Below are 12,954 nucleotides of genomic sequence, written 5' to 3'. Positions count from 1 at the left end.
TCCATTTACAAGCACAAATTTGCATTATTTACATGAAAATCAAAATACATTACATAAGTTTCATTACATATGAGAAAATCAAATTTTATTACAGAATGCCAAAATGACACCTAGTGTCCTACCAATGCACTGCAGAAGTTGAGGTGACACGAACACTATAAAGAATCGTGAACCGCCTTACCGAACTGTGGTCTCTTGGGCCCTCTGTCCAAATCTTCGCACCTACTGCGTTAAAGCGACACGCTAAGCATAAAGCTTAGTGGTGCCCATAATACAAGAAAATATAATATGCAAATAAAAATCATAATTTCTTAGCCATTGTGTTCATAAGAAATGAGTAATTACTAACTTATTGTTTAGTCGAGGGCTAATCATGTTTTATGATATTAACTTCTTCATGCATTTTGTTAATTATTTTTTTCATGATCTTGAGCTTCTTTTTATTTTTGGTAATCATTCCTGATACTTAATTTTCATATTTTCTTTAATAATCAGTTCAATCACAGTTATACTTTTCCATGCCCAAGTAACCTATACTGGACGACTGGACTGGATAACGGGTCGTTGGCACTGGACATTGCAGTGCCTCGGGCCGTCATACCATGGGACGCAGAACGTCAACCACGTATGCAGTCAGTATGGCTAAAAAGCCATGATATCACATAATCGGGCATAAAAGCCATGAATACGGGCATAAAAGCCATGAATACGGGCATAAAGCCATGAATACAGGCACAAAGCCTTTCCTTTCGCAGTACTGCTAAAACAATACCCTATTGGCATGCCAATCTATCCAAACCAATCACATTAGGCCTACTAGGGCATTTTGCACTTTTAAGTTTCACAATTTTTGAATTTCAAGTTTTCATGTCACTATTCATTTCATTAGTCAACTAAAATGTTGACTTTTGCATGAACAATAGGTACATTGGTTTTAGTACTCCCAACATACCACATTTTGTATTCAAAACTTATTGGTTTTGGTCACTTTCTCAAAGCTTAGGTCATTTTGGCAAAAATGCCAATTTTTGGTTTTGGTGTCACTATTCACCTCATTGGTCAACAAAAATGTTGACTTTTGGATAGAAAATAGGTGTATTGGTTTTAACACCTCAAACATACCACATTTTGTATTTCAAACTTGTTGGTATTGGTTGCCAATACCATTTTTAAGCTTAATGCTAATTGAGCAAAATTTTCGATTTTCATGCTTCATTTTTACTGTTCCATTTGTTATTTTTACAGTGGGAATTTGAGGAAATGGTAAACATGAAAGTTGTTCCTTATTCTGTCTAGTTGAATTTCCTTTTTTGAATCACTCCATTTGGAGTTTTGTAGCTCAAGTTATGGCCAAAATAAGTTTACTGTTCACGTGCACTGTTCATGCTGCACTTTTGGGTTTTAGCAGATTTTGGTCCAACTTTGGTCAGTAATTTGATCAAGTTAAGTTCATAATTTGGCCTAACTTTCTTCATATGAAATGTTCTACTATACCTTAGGTTTCCATCGGTTCAAGAATCGCCTAAATCCGAGTTTTCTAGAGGGAGTTATAGTCATCCAAATATTACTGTTCAAATGTAAATCTGCAGAGTTGCAGGTTTGATAACTTAACTTTGCCCAATCATTTGAATGGGTTAATGGCATTATTTGGGGTAGGTTTCTTCATGAAAGTTGTTTGTCTATATCTTTTCTTGTTGTTGTAAAAATTTTAGGTCAATTGACCATATCTACAGTGAGTTATGGCCAAATGAACAGTTACTACTGTTCATTTGGTCATTTCTGCAGGGGCTGTTTGCAGGGTATCCGGATTGGGGCCAAGTTTTGGTCCTCTTGCTTTGGTCTTTTGGGCATGGTTTCTTCAGAAAAAATGTGCCATTATAAGCCTAGTTTCATGTCCAATTGGCCAAACATCAATTGGACCTGCACAGCCAAAGTTATGGCAGTGCAAGTGGACTGAATTTTCAGTCCCTCTGCTGCTGTCCTAGGGCAGCCTACAACTTCACTTTGCAATCCTATTTTTCAGTTCATAATATGGTCAACTTACCTAAAATGGTCACTAATTGACCATTAAAATGTGCTCTAACAATTTCATAAGCCAAATCAATTTTTCACTTCTCAAAACCCTAATGTCCAATTCAATTTGCCCATAAACCTCAATTAGCACACTAGTTCAACATCCATGCATATTCATACCTTAAACATCATTTCTATCCACTCTAAATTCATTAAAACAATCAAACTCATCCTTCCTTAGGGCTGCCAAAAATTCAAGGGATGCATACACTTAACTTTTATTCATTTAATTTACAATTTCTCACTTATTTCAAGCTTCTAACATGGAATCAAAGAAGTATATATATAAGTAGGCACTAACCTCACTTTAACCTCTTGTAGGGCAGATTTATCCAAGTTAAATCTTCATTTTCTTGTACTCTCTTGGCTGCCAAACACTTCCTTTAGGTCCAAGGATTCATTTTAGTGTTGGGGTCTTGAGGAAATATGGTGAGGAAGCATGAGAAATGAAGCTTTTGTTTGAAAATCAATGGAGGGAGAAGAGGGAGAGATTCACATTTTGGCTGAAGAAGAAGAAGGAAACAGCAGAATTTTGAGTCCATTTGTCTCTTTTAATTGTTTAAAAAAAAGACTTATTGAATGGTGATTGGTGGAGGGTATGTAAATGACATCATGTGATGTCATTATCCCTAATTTCCTTCATTTTTTTTTCTTTTCTTTTCTACCACATTTCAATTTAATTTTTAGTAATATTTCTTCATATTTTATGTCATATTAATTATTTACTTAACTGGACAAGTCGGCCAAAAATCACCTCTGAAGGCGAAATGACCAAAATGCACTCCGTTTGGCTTAACGGGTCAAAATTGTCTGTACCGATTGAAAAATTTTTCTAAATATTTTCTTGGAATTCTAATGCCATAGGAACCTCAATGACCCTTCTCTGGAGTCCCAAAAATTATTTTATAATTTTTCCCCCGGGTCTAGGGCTCCTCGTTGCGAGAACCGCAACTTACCTCTGGTTACCCATCGCTTGGGCACCGGCTCTTTTGACTTAACTATATTTTATTTCTAAAATTTTTACTAAATTTTTCTCATTAATATTTGAGTTAATTATGGTCCCTCACTTTGATTTGAATATTTTTCCGGACGTTCTAGCTGTTCGGACCGACACCGGTCACCGGAACAGTAGACTGTACGGAGTTGCTACCGGGAGGATGTTACAACTCTTCCCCTCTTATTTAAATTTCGTCCTCGAAATTTACCCAGTGTAAATAGTCGAGGAACTACTACCTCCTTATTTCTTCACCTCTCCGTGTTATCCTACTTCACTTTCTCCTTAGTTTCAATCCTATCCTCAAATAATTCTGTACTCATCCACTTTCATCTTAAATACAGTCTCCTTCTCATGTCCATTCGCTATCTCATTGTATCTTCACTCTCTTATTCCATACCTTAACCTAAAATAAACGGGAAATACAGATCTTCAATAGTGTCACCTCGACTCTTATGAATGCAATGCATGATATGCAATCTATCTAGGTCCAGAAACACCTAAACCGCGCTCTGATACCACTAAATGTGACACCCCTTACCCGACTACAGTGTAGCCGAGCAAGTTATGCCACTCAGTGTGCCGAGCACTCTATTTTATCTTAATTCATTTTTATTCTTCCTTTTGATTATAACTTGTGAAATATAATTTATTTAAGCCATTTATCGAAATTATAATTTATTTGAGGTTCCGAGAATTTTATTGAAAATCCGGCAGAGTACCGGCTAAAAATGGAGAAAACAGTTCTTCGGAACCTATGAAAAACACTTCCAATATTCATATATTCGTATTCAATTACTCTCAAACTCCAATAATCATCATCTCAACATTTGTCAACCATTCATTTCTCAATTTCAATTCTCAATCATTTATCTTGTTTGATAGTCATGTAACAGTTACAGATCAATATTCACTTTTCCATTTACAAGCACAAATTTGCATTATTTACATGAAAATCAAAATACATTACATAAGTTTCATTACATATGAGAAAATCAAATTTTATTACAGAATGCCAAAATGACACCTAGTGTCCTACCAATGCACTGCAGAAGTTGAGGTGACACGAACACTATAAAGAACTGTGAACTGCCTTACCGAATCTGTGGTCTACTGGGCCCTCTGTCCAAATCTTCAGTACCTACTCGTTGCAAAAGCGACACGCTAAGCATAAAGCTTAGTGGTGCCCATAATACAAGAAAATATAATATGCAAATAAAAATCATAATTTCTTAGCCATTGTGTTCATAAGAAATGAGTAATTACTAACTTATTGTTTAGTCGAGGGCTAATCATGTTTTATGATATTAACTTCTTCATGCATTTTGTTAATTATTTTTTTCATGATCTTGAGCTTCTTTTTATTTTTGGTAATCATTCCTGATACTTAATTTTCATATTTTCTTTAATAATCAGTTCAATCACAGTTATACTTTTCCATGCCCAAGTAACCTATCTTTGACGATCGATCGATAACGTCTTGGCACCGACATTGCAGCGTTCGGGCGTCATACCATGGGACGCAGAACGTCAACCACGTATGCAGTCAGTATGGCTAAAAAGCCATGATATCACATAATCGGGCATAAAAGCCATGAATACGGGCATAAAAGCCATGAATACGGGCATAAAGCCATGAATACAGGCACAAAGCCTTTCCTTTCGCAGTACTGCTAAAACAATACCCTATTGGCATGCCAATCTATCCAAACCAATCACATTAGGCCTACTAGGGCATTTTGCACTTTTAAGTTTCACAATTTTTGAATTTCAAGTTTTCATGTCACTATTCATTTCATTAGTCAACTAAAATGTTGACTTTTGCATGAACAATAGGTACATTGGTTTTAGTACTCCCAACATACCACATTTTGTATTCAAAACTTATTGGTTTTGGTCACTTTCTCAAAGCTTAGGTCATTTTGGCAAAAATGCCAATTTTTGGTTTTGGTGTCACTATTCACCTCATTGGTCAACAAAAATGTTGACTTTTGGATAGAAAATAGGTGTATTGGTTTTAACACCTCAAACATACCACATTTTGTATTTCAAACTTGTTGGTATTGGTTGCCAATACCATTTTTAAGCTTAATGCTAATTGAGCAAAATTTTCGATTTTCATGCTTCATTTTTACTGTTCCATTTGTTATTTTTACAGTGGGAATTTGAGGAAATGGTAAACATGAAAGTTGTTCCTTATTCTGTCTAGTTGAATTTCCTTTTTTGAATCACTCCATTTGGAGTTTTGTAGCTCAAGTTATGGCCAAAATAAGTTTACTGTTCACGCAATCGCTCATGCTTTGCACTTTTGGGTTTTAGCAGATTTTGGTCCAACTTTGGTCAGTAATTTGATCAAGTTAAGTTCATAATTTGGCCTAACTTTCTTCATATGAAATGTTCTACTATACCTTAGGTTTCCATCGGTTCAAGAATCGCCTAAATCCGAGTTTTCTAGAGGGAGTTATAGTCATCCAAATATTACTGTTCAAATGTAAATCTGCAGAGTTGCAGTTTGATAACTTAACTTTGCCCAATCATTTGAATGGGTTAATGGCATTATTTGGGGTAGGTTTCTTCATGAAAGTTGTTTGTCTATATCGTTTCTTGTTGTTGTAAAAATTTTAGGTCAATTGACCATATCTACAATGAGTTATGGCCAAATGAACAGCACTACTGCTCATTTGGTCATTTCTGCAGTGTTTGCGTGGTATCCGGATTGGGGCCAAGTTTTGGTCCTCTTGCTTTGGTCTTTTGGGCATGGTTTCTTCAGAAAAAATGTGCCATTATAAGCCTAGTTTCATGTCCAATTGGCCAAACATCAATTGGACCTGCACAGCCAAAGTTATGGCAGTGCAAGTGGACTGAATTTTCACCCTCTGCTGTCCTAGGGCAGCCTACAACTTCACTTTGCAATCCTATTTTTCAGTTCATAATATGGTCAACTTACCTAAAATGGTCACTAATTGACCATTAAAATGTGCTCTAACAATTTCATAAGCCAAATCAATTTTTCACTTCTCAAAACCCTAATGTCCAATTCAATTTGCCCATAAACCTCAATTAGCACACTAGTTCAACATCCATGCATATTCATACCTTAAACATCATTTCTATCCACTCTAAATTCATTAAAACAATCAAACTCATCCTTCCTTAGGGCTGCCAAAAATTCAAGGGATGCATACACTTAACTTTTATTCATTTAATTTACAATTTCTCACTTATTTCAAGCTTCTAACATGGAATCAAAGAAGTATATATATAAGTAGGCACTAACCTCACTTTAACCTCTTGTAGGGCAGATTTATCCAAGTTAAATCTTCATTTTCTTGTACTCTCTTGGCTGCCAAACACTTCCTTTAGGTCCAAGGATTCATTTTAGTGTTGGGGTCTTGAGGAAATATGGTGAGGAAGCATGAGAAATGAAGCTTTTGTTTGAAAATCAATGGAGGGAGAAGAGGGAGAGATTCACATTTTGGCTGAAGAAGAAGAAGGAAACAGCAGAATTTTGAGTCCATTTGTCTCTTTTAATTGTTTAAAAAAAAGACTTATTGAATGGTGATTGGTGGAGGGTATGTAAATGACATCATGTGATGTCATTATCCCTAATTTCCTTCATTTTTTTTTCTTTTCTTTTCTACCACATTTCAATTTAATTTTTAGTAATATTTCTTCATATTTTATGTCATATTAATTATTTACTTAACTGGACAAGTCGGCCAAAAATCACCTCTGAAGGCGAAATGACCAAAATGCACTCCGTTTGGCTTAACGGGTCAAAATTGTCTGTACCGATTGAAAAATTTTTCTAAATATTTTCTTGGAATTCTAATGCCATAGGAACCTCAATGACCCTTCTCTGGAGTCCCAAAAATTATTTTATAATTTTTCCCCTGGGTTTAGGGCTCCTCGTTGCGAGAACCGCAACTTACCTCTGGTTACCCATCGCTTGGGCACCGGCTCTTTTGACTTAACTGTATTTTATTTCTAAAATTTTTACTAAATTTTTCTCATTAATATTTGAGTTAATTATGGTCCCTCACTTTGATTTGAATATTTTTTCCGGACGTTCTAGCTGTCCGGACCAACACCGGTCACCGGAACAGTAGACTGTACGGAGTTGCTACCGGGAGGTAATCACTAGAGGCGCCTTTTGATGGAATGGCCTGGAGAGTTGGAAGAACTTCAGGGTTAAACGTGCTCGCTTGAGAGAAATCCTAGAATGGGTGACCTCCTGGGAAGTTCTCCATTCCACCTATGGGACAAAACCGTGAGGCTTATGGCCAAAGCGGACAATTCCTCTAGTGGTTAGTTCCCGATCGTTACAATTGGTATCAGAGCCACTCGCGTGTCCTCTTGGGCGATGGTGGGGCAAACCTCAGCGAGGACGCTGAGTCTCGAAAGGGGGGGAGAAAGGTCCCTTAGGAAAATCCCACATCGGCAAAGCACGGAGATGGTCTTGGGCTCAAAAGTAATGATATATAAGATGGGGGAACTAATCACTAGAGGCGCCTTTTGGTGGAATGGCCTGGAGAGTTGGAAGAACTCCAGGGTTAAACGTGCTCGCTTGAGAGAAATCCTAGGATGGGTGACCTCCTGGGAAGTTCTCCATTCCACCTATGGGACAAAACCATGAGGCTTATGGCCAAAGCGGACAATTCCTCTAGTGGTTGGTTCCCGATCGTTACATATACTAAGTATACATCACCCAAACAATTTCCTACACAATATACATTTAATCAATCATTTAATTCACCATTTACAAGCACAAATAAACTGCCTTCAAAGTGTTTCCATGGCTACCAAAATTAGTACATAATAATAACTCACCAAAACCTCAAAATTTCTTCATCATTTAAGTACCCATAACATTCTTACTAAGTTTAATGAAGCAATAACCCAAAAACACAAACTTACCACTTTGGAAATTCTTCAAAACCTCTCCAAAACTTGGTCTTCTTACTGCCTACCTACTGCCCAAGTGGTGTAGAACAGTTTTTGTGAAGGAAGTTAGTGAAAAATGTGGCTAAATCATGGTTGCATGGCTTGGTTAAGCTTTGGCCATGGAGTATCTTCAATGGAGGTTCACGGCTGAAATTTTGAGAAGTGAGGAAGATGACAATCTGCTGGTCCAAATTGATGAATAAGTGGTCCACTTTGGTGGGTGAGTGGAGCACTAAGGGCCTTTAATATTAGTTTATTCACAAATTTCATTTTCCCACATTTAACTCCCCATTTTTACTATTTATATTAGGTACCACTAATTTAATTTTTCATTATATTTTCCAAGTGTAATATCATGTATTTTTAATGGACATTTAGGTCAAAAGACAACTCGGGGTGTCAAATGACCATAATGCCCTTGTTCGGGTTGCATTCCTGATTTTTCGGTAACACCGGGTTTTGTCCGTTTTTCGATTTCTCACTTTTCTTTATACTAATTATTTAATTTTTCTTTGATATTTCTAATGATATTTATACTTCAATAGGGGTCTATTTAAGTCCTAAAAATATTTTCCAGGGTTCCCCGCGGTCCAGGGTTAGTCAACGGTCTACGCCGTGACTTCCCGATCTGATCACCATCGCTAGGGTTCTCGGCTCGCTTAACTTGATTGCATTTCTTTACTATTATTTTTCCCTTGTTTTTCTTGTATTTTCTTTTCTTGTATTTCATTATTTTATGTCTCCTCACACATATCGAAGTGTAGTTCTAGGCATCCTAGCTGTCTGGACAACACTGGTCACCGAAATAGTAGAACGCACTACCGAACATAGGGGTGTTACAACATGCCCGTGACAAGAAACTTCATGATGAATGTGTAACTCCATTGAATAGTATTGAAGATATTCTTGACGTACTTTCTACTCATAATAAGTTATCAGCTGCGTTCTCTTCTTCTTTTAATCCAGTCGATTATGACAACACATGCTCATGTCATTTGCAATTTTTGAATATCAGAAATTTAAAAAACATTGCCTTGGGAAGTTGAAAATTATCCCTTGGTCAGAATTGGATGGCCTTCAACCAGAGTCAAAGATCATTAATGAACAACTGGGAAGATCAATTTGAAGGGATTCTTGACTATCAATAGTCAACTAGTCACAATGGGAAAAATCGATTCTCCATCTGTTGGTAAGTAAAATTTTGTGCTTATGTGTTTTATGTACTCTAATACACCACAATAATCATGTTTCAAAAATTTAAAAGACATGTACAAAGCACGTGACAAATCACAAGAACAGATAGGCCATTATATTACTTTAACTTTGATGATCATAAAATTTTGGAAGTGCTTCATTTGGGTTTTGGCACAAATTTTCCTCCTATTCATATAGGGTTGCTTAATTTTTAATTGCAATAGGCAATGAAGGATTCTTAATAAAAAATATAATCATCACATTGTGGATGCTTTATATATAAAATGATTAAGATTTGAGCGGTGTTTTAAATTTTGTTTGGTTTTTGGTTACATTATAAGAGGGTGGCTTTGGTGTAATGTTAAAGTTACTCCATTGAGTCACCCTCCCCTGAGTTCTTTGGGGTTGCGAAATAGATTCTCTGAGGATCAAACCTATGGGACTTAAGGAATGACGGAAGGGAATAAAAAAAGAAAAGAGAGGAAAAAATAATAAAAATAAATAAAAATGAAGTAGAAGAACCCAGATTCCAAATGAACAAATTCAAACTTGAAAAAATCTTTCTGATTCTCAAAGAATGAGGGGGCATTCTGCTAGCCCATCTCGTAAGTTAAATGCTACTGATTAAGAAAAGGCACCTGTGCTCTTATTAACGGTTTAGAATTTCTTCTGTTGCAAATCTTGTTTCTCAGTATGAGATTCAGATTTCCCGGTGGAAAATTGGAACTAGGTTTAGAGTTTTATATTTATGAAAATAAGACTTAGATTTTAATTGGGTGTGAAATTACATAGGACATATCTCATTTATCCACTTTTGCTTTATGCCTGCAGGTTGGGGAGGACATGAAGGATATGTTTATCAGAAAGCTTATTTGGAGTTTTCTGCTCCACTGACAAGCTACAAGTTCTTGTTGACAAGTGCAAGTCCTTCCCTCTAATAACTTATGTAGCTGTGAACAAGGGAGGGACTTTGCTTTCTAATGTCGGTCCAAATGATGTGAATGTGGTAACCTGGGAGTCTTCCCAGCAAAACAGATTATCCAACCAACTGTGGTTGATTCCGCCAGCTTCAATGTGTGGAAGGATGAGGCTTTTGAAACCCTGTCTAGAGGTTGGGCTTCCTTGTACCCAGAGGATGATCCATCTAGAAAATTGCTTGAAGATGTATCTTGTTACAATTTTGTGTACACACGTTTTCAGCTTGTTTCAAAAATTGCATGCCCTTCCCATAAACACTTGATCTTTTGGCAAGGATTCAATTTTTATTAACCATACAATGTTAAATTTTTGTAGATGCAGAGCAGCCACCTTTTGGTCAGCTTGGTAGATAATGATTACATAGATGGTGATATTTTTGCGGCTTTTGCTGATTTATGAGGTTAGCTGCTGTGGCTGCTCCTCCATTTTCTAAGATCCCATTAAAGCCACTCAAAATGGTGTATTTATTATAAGTTTAAACATCGCTCTGTTTCATTGTGGTGTTTTTGAGTTCTTGATGATATGTAATAAATAATTCATTGGGATTTTGACACCTCCCTCCGGGTTATAGTGCAAAAGCCATTTCAAGTGGCGACAAATTCTTGGCCTAATGCATATGTATTAATTACCATTCTTTATTGAGTTGCCACACTCCTCTGCATAGTCATAAAGTGAAGCTATGGATTTTACCCTTTGATAATCTTGGCCCTCCTTGGTGTTAGCTCTCCCATTCCAATACAACCTTAGCTCTGTTTCTTTCTTTCTTCTCCTCTGTTTTCTTTTTAATTTTTTGGAAATTTTTGAGGTATGATTAAACTACTAGGGTAATCCCTTAGCCCCTAATGGTTAGACTCTTGACTAAAGATGGCGAGGATTGGCACTAAATTTAAAAGTTTATCATGTGGCTATAATAGATTTATGGCGTATCATTCATAATTTAAGAACGATTAAAAATTTACCTAAGAATTTCTTTCAATTCTCGACAATTGATAGCCTACAAAGTGGAATTAGTGCTCATTTGATCATTGATGTTAAACTGGTCAAAATAAGAACTACAGGATCAATAAAATTCTCTGCTGCAAGCACATTACACATGTAAAAGAAAATAAACTAGAAACTCCACTTTCAGCCACATATTACTCATTATGCTTCTACTGTTCTTCTTTGTACCTTCAAAATCTACAATTGATTTAAGCGGTCTTTGGATGGAGGGTATCTGGTGTTTCTCGGGCATAGCGTTACGGAAGGATTGTATCTCATTGTATCTTGCATACAACCTCGGTAGAAGAGAGGAATCGAGTCTGCACAAATAAGTGAGGAAGAAGAAACTCTTGAACAATTAGATAGGGAGTCCAAAGGTTGCTATGAGTGTGACGGAAAGCAGATAAAGCCCCAATGATATTTCTGACAAAAATTAGTAGCTAAAAGTCAAAGACCTTCCAGTTTCATTCATATAGTAGAATTTACTTCTCTTCTCTTTTCATTACAGACTAATTTTCATTATATATATATATATATATATATATATATATATATATATTAGCCGCTTAATCATAATCTGATATGACTACTACAAGAACTCGGGCATCGAATACTACCATATCTACATTGAATTTTTAATTCTTTGGATGAATCTGTCGCTAGAAATATGTCCATTTGCAAACATAAAATTCAAGAAAATAGTCAAATCACCAAATAATTTAACACAAATTGTCATTCTATAGTAGATATGAGTTTATTATTGTGCCACATGCAATTTAAATTTTCACCACTCCCTGTTAAATCCTAACTTCTAGTGCTCCAATTCCATAATGTAATCCCAGAAGCTCAATCCAAGTTTTGAGACCAGATGGTGCCATTCATATTATTTAAGCCAGTAAATAATTTTTTCCTTTTTAGTCAATATGTCCATTAGCTAATCAGTAATCCTCACTGGTGCATGTGCTAATCAAACAAATCCTTCAGTTACATAAATAATGTACCAGTAAATTTTAGCTTTTGACTTGACAAATATCACTTTCTACTTGTGCATAGAATTGTGTACCTTTCCTTTTCTATCTACAGATGATGTAACAAAAATAACAAGTCCACATTACACTTCTCTCGCAGAAAAGATGTGGGTAGGATATATTTTCCCATTTCATAAAATTATGATAGATTGGCAAAACCCTTTATATCCCATCTTTGTAGAAGTGTGTGCAGAAAAATTCTGTATATTCTATAAGAAAGACAGAGGCATAAAAATAACAATAATAATAAAAAATAAAAAATAAACCAGGAAAACTTCATCCCCAGTTGCATATTGTAACACCCTCCTTGTAGCAACTCCGTACATTCTACTGTTCCGGTGACCAGTGTTGGTCCGGACAGCTAAAACATCTAGAAAAATATTTAAACTAAAGTGAGGAACCATAATTAACTCAAATATTAATAAGAAAAATTTAAGAAAAATTTTAGAAATAAAATACAACTAAGTCAAATGAGCCGGTGCCCAAGCGATGGGTAACCTAGTAGGAAGTTGCGGTTCTCGCAACTAGGAGCCCTAGACCTAGGGGAAAATTCATAAAATAATTTTGGGGACTCCAAAGAAGGGTCATTGAGGTTTTTATGGCATTAGAATGCCAAGAAAATATTTAGAAAAATTTTTCAATCGGTACAAACAATTTTGGTCTGTTAAGCCAAACGGAGGGCATTTTGGTCATTTTGCCTTCAGAGGTAATTTTTGGCCTACTTGTCCAGTTAAGTAAATAATTATTATGACATAAAATGTG

General features: G+C 36.0%; 1 pseudogene; it reads left to right on the top strand.

Annotated features, from left to right (window-relative positions):
* The window catches only part of LOC131177937 (methylenetetrahydrofolate reductase (NADH) 2-like), a 39,393-nt pseudogene extending 28,811 nt beyond the window's left edge, over positions 1-10,582 (top strand).
* The last annotated feature ends 2,372 nt before the right edge of the window (positions 10,583-12,954 follow it).

The sequence above is a fragment of the Hevea brasiliensis genome, chromosome 2, assembly GCF_030052815.1.
Source record: "Hevea brasiliensis isolate MT/VB/25A 57/8 chromosome 2, ASM3005281v1, whole genome shotgun sequence".
In the NCBI taxonomy this organism is placed as follows: Eukaryota; Viridiplantae; Streptophyta; class Magnoliopsida; order Malpighiales; family Euphorbiaceae; genus Hevea; species Hevea brasiliensis.
Note: the sequence above shows the minus strand (reverse complement) of the source record. Positions and strands in the feature narration are given on the sequence as shown.